This window comes from Pongo abelii, chromosome 16 (genome assembly GCF_028885655.2).
Source record: "Pongo abelii isolate AG06213 chromosome 16, NHGRI_mPonAbe1-v2.0_pri, whole genome shotgun sequence".
NCBI lineage: Eukaryota > Metazoa > Chordata > Mammalia > Primates > Hominidae > Pongo > Pongo abelii.
In genome coordinates, this window is record NC_072001.2 from 60,449,550 (window position 1) to 60,470,589 (window position 21,040).

Consider the following 21,040-nt stretch of genomic DNA (forward strand, 5'->3'; position numbering starts at 1 on the left):
TTTTTATTAGAGATGGGGTTTCACCATGTTGGCCAGGTTGGACTCGAACTCCTGACCTCAGGTGATCTACCTGCCTCAGCCTCCCAAAGTGCTGGCATTACAGGTGTGAGCCACCGCTCCTGGCAGAAAAAAATTATTCTCTTTGGTATCTTCAAAATATGTGGAGGTGAGAGGGTGCAGTGGAAGTTAGGAGTTAAGTGACCTGACTAAATATCTGTGTTCTGCTGAAATCTTGCAGAAAGTGGGATGCTCAGGAAGAAAATAGTCTATCCCACGAAGCCATTTCCCACAAGCAGCCGAAGGCAGGGCACACCGTTATGTTTATTTTGGTAAAGGGAAAACAGAGTTAAGTTTCTCAGGGGCACCAAACCTCAAGGATGATGAACACACACATTCATACACAGAAGTCACCTCCTTTGATAGACATCCTTATCTTGAACGCCTCACTCAGAGACGAATCTTTCCACAAACGTGCGCTGCCCAGGTGAGCCTTTTGGAATCGGAGAATCAATTATTCAAGAATGTGACTTTTAAGCCCCAAAGCAAAGTTTGGACAGTTTTCCCAGAGCCAAACCTCTGGATATTAGTGCACTTTTCTGGGATAACATAATTTAATTTAATTTTAGTTTAGCTTTTTTTTTTTTTTTTTCTTGAGATGGAGTCTCCCTCTTTCACCCAGGCCAGAGTGCAGTGGCACGATCTCGGCTCACCACAAGCTCCACCTCCCGGGTTCACACCATTCTCCTGCCTCAGCCTCCCAAGTAGCTGGGACTACAGGCGCCCGCCACCACGCCCGGCTAATTTTTTGTATTTTTAGTAGAGACGGGGTTTCACCATATTAGCCAGGATGGTCTCGATCTCCTGACCTAGTGATCTGCCCGCCTTGGCCTCCCAATAGTTTAGTTTTTTAGAGATGAGGTCTCCCTTTGTGCCCAGGCTGGTCTTAATCTCCTGGCCTCAAGCAGGCCTCCCACCTTGGCCTCCCGAGTAGCTGGGACTACAGGCACACATACCACACCCAGCTCATTAGTGTGCTTTTCTATCAATCAGCATAGGGGTTTGTGGACGCCCTCTTTATAAAGAGGTATGCTCTTGAAATTGCCTTTAGGCCAGACACAGTGGCTCGTGCCTGTAATCCCAGCACTTTGGGAGGCTGAGGCAGGAGGATGGATGACTTGAGGTCAGGAGTTTGAGACCAGCCTGGCCAACATGGCGAAATCTCGTCTGTACTAAAAATACAAAAAAATTAGCTGGGTATGGTGGTAGGGGCCTGTAATCCCAGCTACTCAGAAGGCTGAGGCAGGAGAATCGCTTGAATTCGGGAGGTGGAGGTTGCAGTGAACTGAGATGGCACCACTGCACTCCAGCCTGGGTGACACAGTGAGACCCTGTCACACACACACACACACACACACACACACACACACACACACACACACTGTCTTTTGACTTCCTACCCTCAGGCATGTGTGCATTCATTGAGGACATTAGGAACTAACCACCTCGGAGATTAAGGCTGCTGCTCAGCTTTCCAGGAGCTTCCCATCTGCAATGGGCAGGTTGATAAGAGACAATCTTGGTGTGTGGTTCGGCTGAGGCTAGCACTAGGTGTGGGTGTGTGTGTGTGCACGCACGTGTGCGCTGAGGGAACAAAAGGTCTGAAATGTGGTCCAGGGGAGAGTTGGCAAGGTAAGGCCTGAGGAAAGCGGGCTGACAAGCTCAGGAAGCAGAGGAGCTCCATGCATTTGGAGACGTGTGAGTAGGTGCACATCCTGCGCAGGGGAGGCACGTGGGCTGGAGACGTCCGGGGCCTGGTCTTGAACTCCATGCTGAGAAGCTTGTGTTTTTATGCTGAAAGCAAAAGAAGAAAGAAACCACTGAGTAATTTTTAGGCTGAAGTACACATTTGAAAATATCACGATGGCCATGGGGAGGATGGGTTGGAGGAAAACAAGCCTTAAGGCTGAGGATCAACTTAGAAGGCCACAGCTGTAATCCAATCGAGATATGCATATAGCTCTAATTAGGGCCATGGTGTGGGGATGGAGAAGTGTGGCTGAGAGGTTTCAGGAGGCAGGGTCAACAGGAAGAAATCACTAACTGATGTTGTGTGAAAGGCAGAGGGAGAAGGTAGGATGCTTGCAGGTCCTGAGAGGGCGTGGAGTTGACTCTGATGCCACGTTCCATGTAAGTCAGGAGCTCTTAGGAAGAGTCAAGTTGGGCTGGTACTGTTAGGACTTTTAGACATTTAGAAGCTGCTAAAACAAGAGTAGGAGAAGTTCTAAGTTGAGTCCAAGCAGGGAGTTGTTCTTACAAGAAAAAAATAGAGAAATAAGTCCAATAAAACTGCTGCTTGGTTTGAAAAATCAAGCAGGAAGGGAAAGATGAACAGGAATTTCTCTGCAGAGCATCTTCATCTGATGCCTCGTGTGAGGATCTCGCCCTTTCCGAGCCTGACAGATGGCAATGATCCTTCTGTTCTGGAAGATTAAAGGCACAAGCCGTTAGACCAGAAGGTGCTTCAGCCGAGATGGTTTGGGGTCCTGACCAGTGAGAACTCACCACTTCAAGGAAGTGGAATCCTGTCTTAGTTGGGGGGATCATTTGCAGCGTGAGGACCAGGCTTGAGGTAGCCTGGCCTAGGAAAGGAGGCAAGAGAGGACTGTGGAGTGAGATAGACTCCATCAGGATCTCAGATCTGTCAGCTGTCAGCTTCACAATCAAATTACTTAAAGTCCTTGTCCTTCAGTTTTCTCATTTTACGTGTCGTTAAGTAGATTAAGTGTGAACCTAGGCAAAGTGCACAAAACAGTACCTGACTCATGATAGTTCCTCAGTAAACCCTAGTTCCTTAGTTGATGTGGAGGATGGTTTATACCACCATTGGGCTGCATTTCCTACCCTTGGCCTTCTGACCTAAATGAGGCTTGATCCCTGGGGCTGACTGCCATCATCTCTCCCCTCTTCTATCCATGTTGCTGGCCATGTCAGCAGATGGGAGAGTGTTCTGGAAGCTTTCCCATCACCACCTGTCTCTTTCTAGGCAGGCATTTTGGCTGTGTCTGTGTGGTCCCAACATGTGTACGTGTGTGTAGCAGGGAGGGAGGAGTGAGTATGAAGAGGTCCAATAACAACAATTGAGAGAGAGAAAAAATAAATTCAGTCCACAATATCTGAGGCTATATTATCTGCTAAACTAGTTTTTCAAAATGCTAAACTTCTGCCTCTTAATTTTGTCATGGCTTATAGGGAGTGCCCTTCCAATCTTGTATTAATCAGGATGTATTTGTATTGCTTTAGCTTCTTTTCTCTCTTGCTAAAAAAATAAAATGCAATCCTTAATAAGAGACTGAAGTTCGTGATGTTTGTGTCTTGTCAGATTCAGTGGAGAAAAATCAGATTTGCTTGAAAACAAGATGGTAAATATGTGGTGTTGGTGTTTTCATACAAGAATCTAAAGATAAGCTATAACAGCTTACAGAACATAATTGTTACTGTACCACAAAGACCAAGTTTTTTAAAAAATAACTTTTGAAGGTCTTACTAAAATTTGTCACATTTATACCATGTTGGATGGTGATATTGGCCATGTTTTCTTAATATCAAAATATGACTAAAGAGTGTCATATGTTGGACTCCATCCACAGAGACAGAGGCTTTCTTGACATGAGCCGGTCTCTGAGTCTTCCTTTTTAGAATACAAGCTTATTTTCTCCAGAATCATCACAGCTGTCTAGAGCCTTCCTGTTCCTTGTTTCTTGGAGTCACTGCTGGCTTGATATTTGTTCACTTGGACGTTCTCTTGTATACCAGCTGTGATCTCTCTGGGGAGTCAAAACCAGATCTGGTTTTCCTTGTCCTCAGGGAACTTGCAGTTTAGCTATTCTGATATTTGTGCCATGCACTGTCCAGATCTCACTAGTTTTCATTTTTCTTTTTCTTTTTTTTTTGAGACAGAGCCTTGCTCTGTTGCCCAGGCTGGAGTGCAATGGCGTAATCTCAGCTCACTGCAACCTCCACCTACCAGGTTCAAACAATTCTCATGCTTCAGCCTCCCAAGTATCTGGGATTACAGGCGCCCACCACCATGCAGGCTAATTTTTTGTATTTTTAGTAGAGATGAGGTTTCACCATTTTGGCCAGGCTGGTCTCGAACTCTTTTTTTTTTTTTTTTTAAATTTATGAAGTATTTATTGATGATTCTTGGGTGTCTCTCGGAGAGGGGGATATGGGAGGGTCATAGGATAATAGTGGAGAGAAGGTCAGGAGATAAACACATGAACAAAGGTCTCTGGTTTTCCTAGGCAGAGGTCCCTGCAGCCTTCTGCAGTGTTTGTGCCCCTGGGTACTTGAGATTAGGGAGTGGTGATGACTCTTAAAGAGCATGCTGCCTTCAAGCATCTGTTTAACAAAGCACATCTTGCACCGCCCTTAATCCATTTAACCCTGAGTTGACACAGCACATGTTTCAGAGAGCAGGGGGCTGGGGGAAAGGCCATAGATCAACATCATCCCAAGGCAGAAGAGTTTTTCCTAGTCAGAACAAAATGGAGTCTCCTATGCCCACCCCTTTCTACACAGACACAGCAACAATCTGATCTCTCCTTCCTTTCCTCACACTTCCCCCCTTCTTTTCAACAAAACCGCCATCGTCCTCATGGCCCACTCCCGATGGTCGCTGTCTCTTCGGAGCTGTTGGGTACACCTCCCAGACAGGGTGGCCGGGCAGAGGCGCTCCTCTCCTCCCAGACGGGGCGGCCGGGCAGAGGCGCTCCTCACTTCCCCGACGGGGCCGCCTGGGCAGAGGCGCGCCTCACCTCCCAGACGGGGCGGCCGGGCAGAGGCGCTCCTCGCTTCCCAGACAGGGCCGCCCGGGCAGAGGCGCTCCTCACTTCCCAGACGGGGCGGCCGGGCAGAGGCGCTCCTCACTTCCTCCCAGACCGGGTGGCAGCCGGGCAGAGGCGCTCCTCACCTCCCAGACGGGGCGGCCGGGCAGAGGCGCTCCTCACCTCCCAGACGGGGCGGCCGAGCAGAGGCGCTCCTCACTTCCCAGAGGGGGCGGCGGGGCAGAGGCGCTCCTCACTTCCCAGACCGGGCGGCCGGGCAGAGGCGCTCCTCACTTCCCAGACGGGGCGGCCGGGCAGAGACGCTCCTCACTTCCTCCCAGACGGGGTGGCGGCCAGGCAGAGGCGCTCCTCACTTCCCAGACTGGGCGGCCGGGCAGAGGCGCTCCTCACTTCCCCGACGGGGCCGCCCGGGCAGAGGCGCGCCTCACCTCCCAGACGGGGCGGCCGGGCAGAGGCGCTCCTCGCTTCCCAGACAGGGCCGCCCGGGCAGAGGCGCTCCTCGCTTCCCAGACGGGGCTGCCCGGGCAGAGGCGCTCCTCACTTCCCAGACGGGGCGGCCGGGCAGAGGCGCTCCTCACTTCCTCCCAGACCGGGTGGCAGCCGGGCAGAGGCGCTCCTCACCTCCCAGACGGGGCGGCCGGGCAGAGGCGCTCCTCACCTCCCAGACGGGGCGGCCGAGCAGAGGCGCTCCTCACTTCCCAGAGGGGGCGGCCGGGCAGAGGCGCTCCTCACTTCCCAGAGGGGGCGGCCAGGCAGAGGCGCTCCTCACTTCCCAGACTGGGCGGCCGGGCAGAGGCGCTCCTCACTTCCCCGACGGGGCCGCCCGGGCAGAGGCGCGCCTCACCTCCCAGACGGGGCGGCCGGGCAGAGGCGCTCCTCGCTTCCCAGACAGGGCCGCCCGGGCAGAGGCGCTCCTCGCTTCCCAGACGGGGCCGCCCGGGCAGAGGCGCTCCTCACTTCCCAGACGGGGCGGCCGGGCAGAGGCGCTCCTCACTTCCTCCCAGACCGGGTGGCAGCCGGGCAGAGGCGCTCCTCACCTCCCAGACGGGGCGGCCGGGCAGAGGCGCTCCTCACCTCCCAGACGGGGCGGCCGAGCAGAGGCGCTCCTCACTTCCCAGAGGGGGCGGCCGGGCAGAGGCGCTCCTCACTTCCCCGACGGGGCCGCCCGGGCAGAGGCGCGCCTCACCTCCCAGACGGGGCGGCCGGGCAGAGGCGCTCCTCGCTTCCCAGACAGGGCCGCCCGGGCAGAGGCGCTCCTCGCTTCCCAGACGGGGCCGCCCGGGCAGAGGCGCTCCTCACTTCCCAGACGGGGCGGCCGGGCAGAGGCGCTCCTCACTTCCTCCCAGACCGGGTGGCAGCCGGGCAGAGGCGCTCCTCACCTCCCAGACGGGGCGGCCGGGCAGAGACGCTCCTCACTTCCTCCCAGACGGGGTGGCGGCCAGGCAGAGGCGCTCCTCACTTCCCAGACTGGGCGGCCGGGCAGAGGCGCTCCTCACTTCCCAGACTGGGCGGCCGGGCAGAGGCGCTCCTCACTTCCCAGACTGGGCGGCCGGGCAGAGGCGCTCCTCACTTCCCAGACTGGGCGGCCGGGCAGAGGCGCTCCTCACCTCCTAGACGGGGTGGCCAGGCAGAGGCGCTCCTCACTTCCCAGACGGTGTGGCGGCTGGGCAGAGGCGCTCCTCCCTTCCCAGATGGGGCAGCCAGGCAGAGGCGCTCCTCACTTCCTCCCAGATGGGGTGGCGGCCAGACAGAGGCGCTCCTCACTTCCCAGAGGGGGCGGCCGGGCAGAGGTGCTCCTCACTTCCTCCCAGATGGGGTGGCGGCCGGGCAGAGGCGCTCCTCACCTCCCAGACGGGGCGGCCGGGCAGAGGTGCTCCTCATCTCCCAGATGGGGCGGCCGGGCAGAGGTGGTCCTCATCTCCCAGACGGGGCGGCCGGGCAGAGGTGCTCCTCATCTCCCAGACGGGGCAGCCGGGCAGAGGTGCTCCTCACTTCCTCCCAGACGGGGTGACGGCCGGGCAGAGGCACTCCTCACCTCCCAGACGGGGTGACGGCCGGGCAGAGGCACTCCTCACCTCCCAGACGGGGCGGCCGGGCAGAGGCGCTCCTCACCTCCCAGACGGAGTGGTCAGGCAGAGGCGCTCCTCACTTCCCATATGGGGTGGCGGCCGGGCAGAGGCGCTCCTCACTTCCTCCCAGACGGGGTGGCGGCCAGGCAGAGGCGCTCCTCACTTCCCAGACGGGGCGGCCGGGCAGAGGCGCTCCTCACTTCCTCCCAGACGGGGTGGCGGCCGGGCAGAGGCGCTCCTCACCTCCCAGACAGGGCGGCCGGGGAGAGGCGCTCCTCCCTTCCCAGACGGAGTGGCCAGGCAGAGGCGCTCCTCACCTCCCAGAGTGGGCGGCCGGGCAGAGGCGCTCCTCACTTCCCAGAGTGGGCGGCCGGGCAGAGGCGCTCCTCACTTCCCATAGGGGGTGGCAGCCGGGCAGAGGCGCTCCTCACTTCCCAGATGGGGCAGCTGGGCAGAGGTGCTCCTCACTTCCTCCCAGACGGGGTGGCGGCCAGGCAGAGGCGCTCCTCACCTCCCAGAGTGGGCGGCCGGGCAGAGGCACTCCTCACTTCCCAGAGTGGGCGGCCGGGCAGAGGCGCTCCTCACCTCCCAGAAGGGGCGGCTGGGCAGAGGCGCTCCTCACTTCCCATATGGGGTGGCAGCCGGGCAGAGGTGCTCCTCACTTCCCAGACGGGGTGGCGGCCAGGCAGAGGCGCTCCTCACTTCCCAGATGGGGCAACCGGGCAGAGGCATTCCTCACTTCCTCCCAGACGGGGTGGCGGCCAGGCAGAGGCGCTCCTCACCTCCCAGACGGGGCGGCCGGGCAGAGGTGCTCCTCATCTCCCAGACGGGGCAGCCGGGCAGAGGCGCTCCTCACTTCCTCCCAGACGGGGTGGCAGCCGGGCAGAGGCGCTCCTCACATCCCAGACGATGGGCGGCCGGGCAGAGGCGCTCCTCACTTCCCAGATAGGGCGGCCGGGCAGAGGGGCTCCTCACATCCCAGACGATGGGCGGCCAGGCAGAGATGCTCCTCACTTCCTAGACGGGGTGGCGGCGGGGCAGAGGCTGTAATCTTAGCACTTTAAGAGGCCAAGGCAGGAGGCTGGTAGGTGGAGGTTGCAGCGAGCCGAGATCACACCACTGCACTCCAGCCTGGGTCTCGAACTCTTGACCTCAGGTGATCCACCCACCTCAGCCTCCCAAAGTGCTGGGATTACAGCATGAGCCACCGCACCTGGCCGAGATCTCACTAGTTTTTTTTTTTCATTCTCTTTTGATGTGCATAATTCCATTGGCCTTTGGCTCAGCTGCTGTATAGAGCTTCTTAATATCTTAAAAAAACCTCGCTGAGAGCCTTGGTGCTGTCTTCCACCCCTTTCCTGATCCTGGAAGGTTACTTATTTTAAACAAGAGCATCAAATGCTTCTTGGAAAATTCCATCAGCGCTCATATTTTCTGTGTTTGCTGTCAATTATCTATCATTCAAAGCCCCGCTAACGTTCAGAGCCTCCTGTTGTGTGAAATTCCCAGGTTTCCTTTTGGGACAGGTTTGGATTGACTTCCTTCCTTTGCCAAGAGGGCAACCAGCTGATGACAGTTTGGAGAGTTTGTATTGGCATCAGACGGTTGTTGGTGATGTGCCTGAAAGTCAGTCCTGAGATTCTCGTTTATTTCTGTCCCAGGCTGGAGTTTCACAGGCAGTGGATGTTAGTGGGTGGCCCGAACCACCCTCATCCTAGCTGTAGACAGAGGCAGATTCACTCAGCAGGGAGCCTTTTATCCTCAAGACCTTTTCTGTACGGATAAAATGCTCAGATAAGATCTGGAGAAAACCCTTTGTTCTTTGGTCGCTCTGCATCCTCTTTTCTCTTAAATGCTGTTCCTCACTGTGCTCTCCTTTGGCCTCTTTGGTGTGATTATCTTGATGTTCTCTGTATCTGTTAAGGGATGATTGTTGTCTGAGTAAATATGAGATGGCATCTTTAATTCTCACATTTCCCAGGAACCTGGCTGATGCGGGACTCCTTTCTCAAACCTGCTTGTGAATGGATAGCCAGGCCCTGTTTGCCTTCCTCCAACTCATGGGGAACTCATTGTCTCCTGAAACAGCCTGGTTTATCTTGATGCATCTCTGTGAGAAAGCTCATTTCCCCCTTTCGATTGAAGTGGAGTTTGTGTCCCTGGCACATCTACTCTTTATTCGTTTTTCTAACCTTTGGAGCCACACAGACCAAGTTTAATCTCCTTTTCACATGACAACCATTCTGGTATTCATGTGTGATGAGAGTTGATCATGCTTCCAGCTCTACTCCCCTCCTTCTGTACCCAGTGCCATCTCTTAGTATCTCAGTTTCTTTTTTTTCTTTTTGAGACGGAATCTCACTGTCACCCAGGCTGGAGTACAGTGGCGCGATCTCGGCTCACTGCAACCTCTGCCTCCTGGGTTCAAGGGATTTCTCCTGCCTCAGCCTCCTGAGTAGCTGGGATGATAGGTGCATGCCACCATGCCCGACTAATTTTTGTAGTTTTAGTAGAGATGGGGTTTCACCATGTTGGCCAGGCTGGTCTTGAACTCCTGACCCTGTGATCCGCTCACCTTGGCCTCCCAAAGTGCTGGGATTAGGGCGTGAGCCACCACACCCGGCCTTCTTTTCCCTCTTTCTTTCTTTCTTTCTTTCTCTCTTTCTCTCTTCCTCTCTTCCTCCCTCCCTCCCTCCCTCCTTCCCTCCCTCTGTCCCTCCTTCCCTCCTTCCTTCCTTTTGAGACAGGGTCTTGCTCTGTGGCCTAGGCTGGAGTGCAGTGGCATGGTCAATCATGGCTCACTGCAGTCACAATCTCCTAGGCTCAAGCCATCCTCCCAGCTCAGCTTCCTGAGTAGCTGAGACTACAAGGTGCACACCGCCATGCCTGGCTAATTTTTGTAAACATGGGGTTTCACCCAGGGGTTGTCCCTAGGGGTTGCCCAGGCTAGTCTGGAACTTCTGGGCTCAGGCCATCCATCCCCCTCAGCCTCCCAAAGTGTTGGGATTATAGGCATGAGCCACCATGCCCGGCCAGCATCTCAGTGTGGAAACCACTCTTTCCTGGCCACTCTTTTTTCTCTTTTCTTTTAAAAAATTAATCAACAGACATTTTATTTAGAAGATAAGCATAGCTAACTAGATTTCTTCCCATACCCTTATTCAGTGATAAAAAGTAGATCAAACACTTTTTGGATCCCTTTTGACCTTTTTGACAACAATGTTGCTGGGTAGATTGTTGTGGGAGTTCTCTACCATCGGGCTCGCTTGACTGCCACAGGGCAGCTGCTTGGCCTTTTCATCCTCCAGTGTCGGCATCAGTTTTACAGGGAACTTTCTGTGGCTGTTTCAAGGAGATGCCTCCAGAGCCCCATTTGCAGTCACATGAGCTGTGTTGTAGTACCCAGGGCTGTGGATCTCATGAAGTTAATTGTAATATTCTAACAGAAATGAAAAGTCTTAAAAAAGCCTCAAGTGACTTGAAGGCACTATGTGAAGAGAAGGTTTACTAAAGTGATCTGGATGTAATATAATCTGGCTGCTGTTTTTTTGTAAACCAGACTCTTGCTGATCAGCCTCAAGCAGAGGGGGCTGCCTACATCAGCTGGGCATGGAGCTGACAGCAGCATCAGCAGGTTCCCTTTGCTAAGGGGGCTGCTGGGCTGGTGGCCCCTTCATCCTTCGGGCTCCCTGCATGTTCCTCAGAGGCTCCGAGGAAGGCAGACGGGGCTGGCCGTTTATCAGAGGCAGATTTGAAAAGGGAATCTAATGTCAGCCCCACAATAAGGGCAGGTTTCTTCCAAATCTGAGAGTCAAGGATCCCATCTGGTATTTACTCTGTAACAGTTGTCCCTTTATGTATACACAGAAAATCAAGATAATTGCACCAAAGATAAGCATAGGGGTGAGTGCAGTGAGGAACAGTACTTGTGTGAAGAGACAGACTTCTGAGATAGCTGTGTGGAGTTGTTCTGGGCTCAAGGGGAGTCTGCAGTGTGGTTAACTGCCCTGCCCTGTTGAAACTAGATATATCATTTCCGGAGGTCACCGTGGTGTTTGCCAATTATCTCACAGTGAATTTGTCACCTATGTTCCTCACACTTTTTTAAAACCAAAACAACAACAACAACAACAATAAACCAACAAAAACAACCCACCAAAACCAAGATTTGCTTTCACGTCTCATCCACCCTACAATCAAATGATTGGTTTCTTAGGCCGAGGTTAGGGTTAGGGGCTTCAAATTCTCCTTATTAAACCTCATTTTTGTTAGACTTGATCCATGATTCCAGCCTGCTGATCTGTTTGGCTCCTGAACTCTGATATATTGCATTGTCTATGTTTCCGAAGTTCTAGTGGTTAAGGACACAGGCTTTGGGGGAGAGAGAGAATGGGCATAAATCCCATTCCACCACTTAGTGGTTGTGTGGTTTTGGGTAAAGGCACAATGAAGAATCTTCTGGGGCATTTCACGGAGCAGATGAATGGTGTCTTATGGAACCCATGGCAGGAGGCAGCAGCCTTGGGAGGTTTGAACTGGGACAACTGAAATCAAATACATCTCCTTATCTCATCTCAGCTTCCGTCTGAACATTTAAGTCCTTTTTCTTTCCTTCCTGGAGGCTGACTCTTCCATCTACGTGATAGCCATAACAGTGTCTCTCCAAAGATGCCCACATCCTAATCCTGGAATCTGTGACTATGCCATCTTGCACAGCAAAAAGGATATGCTTAATTTAAGGACCTTGAGCTGGGGAGATAATCCTGGATTATTTAGGATAATCACAAGAGTCCTTATACGGGAGAGAGGGAGGCAGGAAAGTTGGAATCCAAGAAGGAGATGTGACAATGGAAGCAAAGCCAGAGAAGATGCTACGCTGCTGGCGTTGAAGATGGAGGAAGGGACCAAGAGCTGAGAAATGCAGGTGGTCTCTAGAAGCAGGAAGAGGCAAGGAGACAGAGTCTCCCTAAAATGAGGAATGCAGCCCTGTTGCCCCTTGATTATTTGAATCATTTTAAGCCACTAAATTGCAAAAAGATTCCTTCCCTTAAAAGTCTTCCAGATTCCACCCACCCTCTTGCAGTAATGAGCTCCCCAGCTATCTCTGAGCCCCATTTGGAGGCAGGGTTGTTCCTGCTTTCACATGTTCTCCATCACTCTTGTCTCCCTGAGTGCCTGGCACGGGCCCAACGTAGAGCATGTTCTTGGTAAATGTCTGTGGAACCAAAGCCCCCAAGGGAAAGTTGATGATGCCTTTCAGAAATCCAGCTGCATGATTACAGTTCTTCGGGCTCCTTCTGTAGTAGCTCTGCCAGAAAAGGGAACAAGGTTAGTTTCTCCTGATTTTTTCCCAGCGAACCTCCAGTGGGATTAGAGATGGCGGCTGCTTCCCTGAGTGTCCCTTTGCCGGCCGTGGGATGCCTGCTCTGGGGCCTCTGTGTTGTGAGTGCACCTCCTCTCTGAGACTGAACTGCTGTCTCTGTAGTCCTGAAATATCAGAGGTTGGATTGTGAAAAAACCCACAGAAATACAGTTTTGAGGCCTTCTAGTTCTTGAGTGTACTACAGTTGAAAAGGTACTTCCACATTGCTGATCCCTTTTAGTCCCTGTGGTAGCCCCTTGAAGCAGCCACCCCCTTTTCGATTTGCTCAGTGTGGTTTTTTTTTTTTTTTTTTTTTTTTTTAATTGTAAGGATGAGTGTAACAACTTCTAGCCTCTTTACATGTAGGGTTGGAAACCGACCATTCCTTTATTTTTTGTTCAGAGTTGCAGGGTGGTAACTTGCCCAAAGTCTCACTGCTTGTTTAGGCAGAAGATGTTTCTGTCCCCAGTGCTGTTGGAACCCCAGCTCACCACCTCTTCAAAGTCGTCAGGAACATCCTCATTTTCCTCTAAGATCCCTGGCTAGACTTTTGCATCCTGCTCTTCCTTCTACTTAAGCCAGCGTCCTCTCATGGCCCCTCTATCCCTGCTGTTCAGATAGCCTTCTTGGTGTCTGGGCCTACAGCTGCCTGAAGCCATCTTGCTTCTGTTTTGAATTTGTGTTGCTCCAGGAAGGCCTCCAGATTGGCACCCTGCTCTCAGAAGGCACTTGGTATCACAGTATCCTGGGAACTTGTCTCTACTGCTGGGGTGCACACACAGATGCTTTAGTCAATGCTGGAGTGTTGGTTACCTGGAAACCACATCCTCCGCCTCCTTTCTCTTCATAATCCTCTGCAGGTGGTCCCCAACCTACAAACCAGATGAGTTCTAAAAGCTTATTTTGCAGTTAGTTGATTGTTTGGAGTTAGGATGCATCTTCCTGAGGATTCAGTGTCATAAATGGTGGTTAGGTTCCAGGCCCCCAACCAACATCTATTCCAGAGTTCAGCTACAATAGTAGCTGTTGTATAGCTGAACTCCGGAGTCATGAAGAGAATGGTCTTTGGACTCAGACAGGCCTTGGTGACTTCTGGTTCTGCTCTATCTGGGTGACCTTGGGCAAGTGATTTAACCACTAAGCCTCAGTTGCTTCACCTGCAAAATGGTGATAATTAATACTTACCTGGCAAGGTTGCTGAATAGTGAATATAAGGTGTTTAACATAGTAGTTAGCACTTGGTAAATGCTCAGTGAATGCTCAGTATTATTTATTACTGCACTATTACGTATCTAGTTTGTTTAATAGCACCAAATACCTAATCACTGTTTATACTGCCCTTTCTCCCTTCCCTTCCCTTCCCTCCCCTCACCTCCCCTCCCTTCCCTCTCTTTTCTCTTCTCTTCTTTTCTTTTCTTTCTTACAGAGTCTTACCCAGGCTGGAGTGCAGTGGTGGGATGTCAGTTCACTGCAACCTCCATCTCCTGGGTTCAAGCAATTCTCATGACTCAGCCTCCCGAGTAGCTGGGATTACAGGCATGTGCTACCACACCCAGCTAATTTTTGTATTTTTAGCAGAGATGGGGTTTTGCCATGTTGGCCAGGCTTGTCTTGTACTCCTGGCCTCAGGTGATCCACCTGCCTTGGCCTCCTAAAATGCTGCGATTATAGGCATGAGCCACTGCGCCCAGCCTATAGTGCCATTTCTGTGGGTAAACTGACTCCAAGGTCAAACACTACATTAATCACTCAGAATTGAAATAGTGGTGTTCCCCCCCCCTCCCCCCTACCCTTCTGGGGATTTTAGATTGCTGGGGAAAAGGAGTCTCTCTCATTAATTTATTCATTCAATTCATAAGCAATTGCATTATGCCAGATATACTGGGGGAAAAGGTGAGCAAAAGCCAATATAGCCCCTGTTCCCATGGATCTTATAGATGGATGATGGAGACAAATATTAATTAAAACAAAAATCATCTAAATGTGAAGATACAGCTGCTGTGAAGGAGGGGTGATGGGATAGAGTCTACGGAGGTGTTTCCTGGGTATTTGGTGGGTCTCTGGATTGGTTCTTTGTCAGTGGTTGGTAGACACTGTCTTCAGCTAAGTGGCTCAGAGCTTTGACAGCACTGGCTTTGCGTATGAACAGGGGCTGAGGTGGCTTGAGCCTTTGGGGTTGGTAGTAGAAGCAGCAGTCCAAGTTGTCTGAGATGTTGGGGATACCATCAGAGACAACTAGGTGGCGGGTTAAGGAGGAAGTATTTACAAGAGAGGAGTAGCTGGGAAGAGGCATTGCTGGGGAGGAGAGGAGGCTTCTTGCCTGTGGGTCAGGGATGCTGGGTTCTCAGGTGGTGCTTATTAAGGAGTGTTTTAACTTGGCTACCCTTGGTTTTCAGCCAAAATAACACCCCAGTCTGTTTCCTGCCACTGTGGCTTCCTATGGCTAAACAAGTGTAATGAATATCTTGTTCCATATAATTGCCTCCGTCTCATATCTCATTTTTTGGTGGTCATTTCTTGCTGTCAATCCCTTTCTGTTTCTCTTTTTTTCTCTCCTATTCGGTTTCTCCCATTCTGCTCTGTGACTAAATCAGTTCTTCTGTTTTTCATCCAAGTATCATGTCTGTCTTGGAGAAGCATGTTTTCTGGGGAAGGTTGGTCTACCATAGTTGCCCAGCTCTCTGCTTGCTCCTTCTTCCTTCCATAAGATGGCAGTTTGCGGTTTTTTAGTTCTGTAGTTTTACTCTTTGGCTTGTGGGAAACTGTCCACAGCTCATAAATTATCACCACATCGCTCATATTCATACCCCACCTTGTCTAGTCCCCTGAGCTTGGAGACTTGCTGGGCTTCTCTTTATGTACCTGTGATGTGATGCTCTGTGTTCACTGGCCCAGGGAGATGTTTGCCCTGTTCTTCCCGGCAGAGGTGTAATCTGAGAGCAGTGTTCTGAGACCTGACCAGCATGTGTGCCCCATGACCTATTGAATGATGTGAGTTTCTCTGTGCTGGCCGCCCAACATGCCAGAGGTGGAGGGTGAGTCGGGAGTTGGGTGTGCAGCCCTGGAGTGACCACACTGACTGCATCAGTGAGTTTCACTGCCTGATGCCTCTCTTTTCTTGACATTGCTTTAAAAGAAAAACCTCTTTAATTTTAGAATAGCTTTAGATTGATAAGGAAATTGCAAAGATCATACAGAAACGACACCCAATTTCCCCTATTATCAATATCGTACATTTGGTTTGCCATAATTAATGAAATATTTTTGATAAGTTATTATTAGGTAGAGTCCACACTTTATCCCGATTTTCTTAGTTTTATTTAATGTCCTTTTTCTGTTGCCTGATCCCATCCAGGATACTACATTTAGTTGTCATGTCTTGGCTGTGATGCTTTGAGATGTTCCTTGTTTTTGATGACCTTGACAGTTTTGAAGGGTATTGGTTGGGTATTTGCTAGGATTGGAATTTGTCTGATATTTTTCTCATGTTTAGACCGGAATTAGGGGCATTGGGAGGAAGACCACAGAGATAAAGTGCTCTTCTCATCAAAGGACATATCAACATGACTTATCATTACTGATATTGATCTTGATAAAGCATGTGCCTGGCTCAGTTAGTGTCTGCCATGTTTCTCCACTGTGAAGTTATTCTTTTCCCTCTCTTTCTATACTGTAACTTCTGGGAGGAAGTCACTATGTACAGCCCACACATAAGAAGTGAGGAGTTATGTTCCCTGTCCTCTGGGGCAGGTTATCTAAATAAATTATTTGGAATTCTACATGGGCGAGTTGTCTGCTCTTCCCCATTTATGTATTTATTTAGTCATAAATGTGGACTCATGAATATTTATTTTATACTTTAAGTTATCCAACACTATTTTTTGGGCCGTTGGGAGATCTTTTAGTTGGCTCCTGTGTCCCTTTGATATACCTTAATCATTGTGGGTAATTTTAGTTCCTTTTTAAAGTACTTGTTTAAGTTCTGGCACTATAGAATACTCCAGGCTCATCTTGTATATTTCCTGCCCTAGTCTTAGAAGAATAAGCCATTTATTCAAAGAGCGCTGCTTCCTTTTATTGGAGAACTTGTTGGTATTAGAGACCAAGATCTGGGTGCTAGGTACTCATTGATACTGGAGTACTGTTGCTTCTAGGTGCTCTCAGCCAAAAGAGCAAGAAAACATAGATGTGTACACTAGCCTGTGTATATAGACATGTTTATAAATATTCCTGTATGTAACCATCTACATATCAGGTGAAACATGAGTTCATACTGATGTCTCCACTTTCATCAATTACCACATGGGTCATTCTAACCTCCTCCCCTTGCATGTCTATAACTTCTCACTCCAGCAGCAAGCAGACTCCCACCACCTGCCATCTATTTACTTAACTATTCAATTCCAGTATACACATGCAGTGGTTTCAGAATCGCTAACGCATTCCTCTATGGGAAACAACTTTATCAACTATAGTAAAATACTTATGTACAGTATCTTTGCCTTTGGTCTTACAGATTCCCCTCATTTCTGGAGTTATTTAGGTCAGCACGTTTTTCTATCACCCCCTTCCGTGAAGTTGTTTCATATAATTTTTAATGCAGTTAGATTTTTTTTAGTCTGATGACTCTTGAAAAGAGATAAATGAGCAGGAAGATAAAGACTCAGCCATTAGGGAACTAAGTTAGAAAAAGCTTGTGAACAATTCATTTTCTATCTACTGAATGTTTGGTGGCTCCATGCTGCTGGATGATGATATTGTACTATTTTCCCATCCCCTTGCTTTTATTCCCATCCATTAGCTATGGGCTGAATGTGTCCTCACAAAATTCATATTAGAGGTTAAAATCCTAACTCCCAATGTTACAGTATTTGAAGATGGGATCTTTGGGAGGTAATTAGGGTTAGATTAGGTCATGAGGATGGGGCCCTTATAATGAGATTATTGGCTTTATAAGAAGAGGAAGAGTGAGAGAGATAATCTGTGTGCTCTTACCAAGGAAAGGCCATGTGAGAACATGGCAAGAAGACAGCTGCCTGCAAGCCAGGAAGAGAGCCCTCATCAGGAACTGAATTGGCTGGCACCTTGGTCTTGGACTTCTTACCTCAAGAACTGTGAGAAATACATTTCTCTTGTTTAAGCCACTCGGTCTGTGGTATTTTGTCATAGCAGCCCAAGCTGACTAATACACCATTATATATAGAAAAAGTATAGACATCCCTGTGCTGTGGAGAGGCTCTTAAACCAAATTTCCTAATTCATTTTCTACCCTTAAACACCGAAAGGACCCCTCTTTCCTCCTGGCTTAGGAGATCCTGGGCTTAGGAGATCCGTTCAGGTAATGTTCTTGGTGGTGCATTTAGATGTAAGAGCTCCAGGTTAAGGGTCTGACAAGACACTTTTGGCTAAAACAAGCATTAGGATTGGGAGAATGTTTCTCAGTGGAAAGAGTATAATCACCTAACTGAAGGAAAAAATGGCCCCTTTCCCCAAATATTCTGAGCCTGCTTTAGAGCAGGAGAGCCCATTTTTACAGCAGGAAACACCCTGAGAAGGAAGTAGAGAATGGTGACATCAGTGGCCTCCGATCTGGGTCCCGTCCCTGCTCTTCAGTATGTGGAGCTGTCAGGCATCGTGTGCTCCTGTGTAGACTGTCAGGCATCGTGTGCTCCTGTGTGACAGGGACAGCAGCAGGGTCATGCCTGAGATCATGAATATGGATGTGAGTGATTGTTCCCAGGCCTAAGTGAAAGGCTTTCTTGAGGCAGATTTTCTCTGGGATGCTGATTGTGAGTTTTTAATGTCTCCTGTTTGGTTATTCAGTGTTCTTGGCTTCTTTAGATTGATCATCATGTCTTCTCCCTACAAATATCTGCTCATATTTTACAAGCAGAGAAGTGACTGGAGCTGTAACCAGCCTAGGTGACCAAATGAAGTCCATGTGGGGCCCTATCATTTAGATGGGTGATTAAAACAAAAACAAAAACAAAAAACCCGTAAGCCCTGCCAGAGGGTAATTTTTCATTGTCTCACTTTTATGTTTCTTCCTTTTTCCTCTTCAGTTTTTTTCTCCTTTCCTTGCAGTTATTCTTTTTTTCTTTTATTGCCTGTTTCATTTCACAACCTGGCACTGTTCTGGTAGGAATGTCTGCTTCCTGCCACCCTCAGGAAGTCAGAGAACAGGGTAAATTTGTCCAGGGCTTCACCCCATGATTTCTAATGGTGTGACTCAAGACTCCCATGGGAGAGATCTACCCAGGAAAATAAATTGTGTGTTGGTTTTTAATACAAGAACCTTCATAAACTAAGCTCCTAGGAGAAAACGAAGACATTTAAATACTATTCTCTTTTTGCAGTTTGCTCTGTGGTCATCAGTTAATCACCCAAATGGAAGTGCATGTGTTAATGTTCAACACTGGGTTAATGTCTGGAGGATGGTTTTGGACAGCATAGTTCAGAGTAGGTTAATGTTTAATGTAAAAGTACTTAGACGAGTACTTGGTACATAGTAAGAGTGTTTAAGAGTTAATTACATTATTATTATTATTGCAAACTAAAAATCGCTCCCAGGTTGCATGTTGTGAGATAGTAAGGCGAAGGTGAGGCACCTCGTGTCAGTATTGGCTTTAGGTGGAAGAAAATAAACTGGAATTGCTATTGTTGCATTACTGGTGATGGACATGGAAATAGATCCCAGAGCAGAGGTTTGGGCCTGAAAATTTGGAACTAGGAAGTTTGAAAGTGACTCATCTAAGGGAAGGCAGGGGTGTGCTAGATGGTCCCCAAAAGCCTTTTTGCCTTGAGAGTGTGATTCTATGTAAGTTCTCCTCCACCTGGAGTAGTTTGGGGGTAGAAGGTAGGCATGAATGGCTATAGGGGTTCTGTAGAGGAGAGGGAAGAGAAGTGACTTTTTTAAAATCTGGTTTGGATTCTCTTATCAATGTTTTTTGTCGGCATTCCCAGGATAAGGAGGTATTTCCATATGCTTCTGCAACTGGTTTTTGTTAAACACAGACCATACCTCTTCAGCTGATCTTGTCACACCCTTAGGGGCTCAGCTGCAACTCAGACAACAGGCAACAGCCAGAGGAAGGAAAAAAGTAATAGTCCATAAAATTAGGTAATGGTACTGCTCAGAAATATTTGAGCATAAATACCAGGTTATATCTTTTTATTTGTACCCCCAACCCCCATGGCTGTAAACACATCCCTGGAGAGAGGAAATACATGTAGCAGATTTCATACTGGGCTGAAGGGGAAGAGTGTGGGGTGGGCATCTGTTTTCTGAGACAGCCTTTTTTTATGTTAATTTCTGCATGGTTAACATCCCTTGAAAGAGTTATTTTTCCTCCATTCTTTTGTTAGCCCATTCTGGTCGAGCTTCCATGCCTTCCACTCTGGCATCAAAGTTCTTGCTAAGGTCATGTTCCGTCTGCATCCCGCCTTGTGCAATGATGCTCCAGTGTTTGCCTGCTTAATGGTAGCCTTTGGCTTACCTGACCCCTCCTTCCTTCTTGCATCCCCAGCTTCTCTGGGCTTCTGGGATGCCAGGCTCTCCAGATTTCCTCCCATCCCCCTGGTCGCTCCTTCTCAGTTGTCTGTGTCTGCTTCTCCTCTTTTCCCCGTCTTCTTAGTGTTGGCGTACTAGAGCATAGATCCTCATTCTGAATGTGGGAAAGGCAGGTGATGATTTCATGGATCTGGGGTGGAGTCCACGATTCTGCATCTCTCATGTGCTGCCGGGCGATGCCCTTGCTGCGGGGCCGCAGAGCCACCGCAGCTCGGCGCTGGAGCTCCATCCTCGCTTCTCCATCTATGTGACTTCCTAGCTGAGCTCCTCCAGTCCTCGGCTTTAAATAACACCTCGAATCTTACTGGTGACTTCTCGCCCCACTTGGGTCAAAACCCAGAATTGTATTCAGGCCCATGACACCCTGTGGGTTTGGCTCCTGCCCACTCCTCTGCCCTTAGCTGCTCTGCCCTCTGCGTCTCCCACCGAGCTCTGGCCAAGTCTGCCTTCCCCCTGATTCTTCGATTTGCTTAGCACGTTTCTCCTTCCTGAGCTCTAAACTTGCTGTTCTCTCTACCTGGCACTCACACGGCTTAGATCTCATCTTCTCTTTCAAAGCAAATATTCCCTTCCCAGTGAGGGCTTCCTTAACTGTCTATCTAGAATGGACCTTCACTACCACCACCATCACTTCGCTGTCACCTATCCCAGTTCATTTTCTTACCACACTCTGTGAGTTTCTTATTCGTCCTCACTCTTCCTACCAGAGTGTGGGTTCTGTGGGAAAAAGGACCTTGTCTCCGCATTTAACTGCTGTAGAAGGGTGACTAGCATAGTAATAGGCTCTTGGTAAGAACTTGTTAGTAATTACATAAAGCATTAGTATCAGCGTGTCCCAGATGAGCTGATGACCACTGATACTACCACGCCATTCCAGTGTCTGTGTTTTTAATAGTTTGAGTATCGGGTTACGTTATTGTAAGTATCATGAACTAGTGGAAAGAACCCGGATGGACAGAACACATAAACGATGCCCTTACACCCCATGAAGACCCAACAGTTTTATGGCAGACTAGAGAAATGAAGGTTTTGTAGTTGTTTGAATAAAAAAAGGTGGTAGAAAATTGAGGCATCTCATTGTACAAGGTAGGTAACATCTGTGCAATGAAATCATGACTTGCACTGTTGAAGTCCCTGTTCACACCGTATAAGGTGATACAGTTTCAGCAAAATGATCACCCTACATATTAAT

General features: G+C 49.6%; 1 protein-coding gene across 8 annotated transcripts in view; it reads left to right on the forward strand.

The window, feature by feature from the left end:
• CGNL1 (cingulin like 1) overlaps positions 1 to 21,040 on the forward strand; it is a 179,641-nt gene that overhangs the window by 33,194 nt on the left and 125,407 nt on the right. The window contains exon 1 of one of the 8 annotated variants that reach the window (XM_054531567.2): positions 17,276 to 17,392. The exons of 6 other annotated variants lie outside the window; for them this stretch is intronic. The gene's annotated coding sequence lies outside the window, so the exon portion shown is untranslated. Of the gene's footprint in view, positions 1 to 17,275; positions 17,393 to 21,040 lie in introns of those variants that run through there. One more of the 8 variants, XM_054531565.2, reaches the window with a different exon arrangement.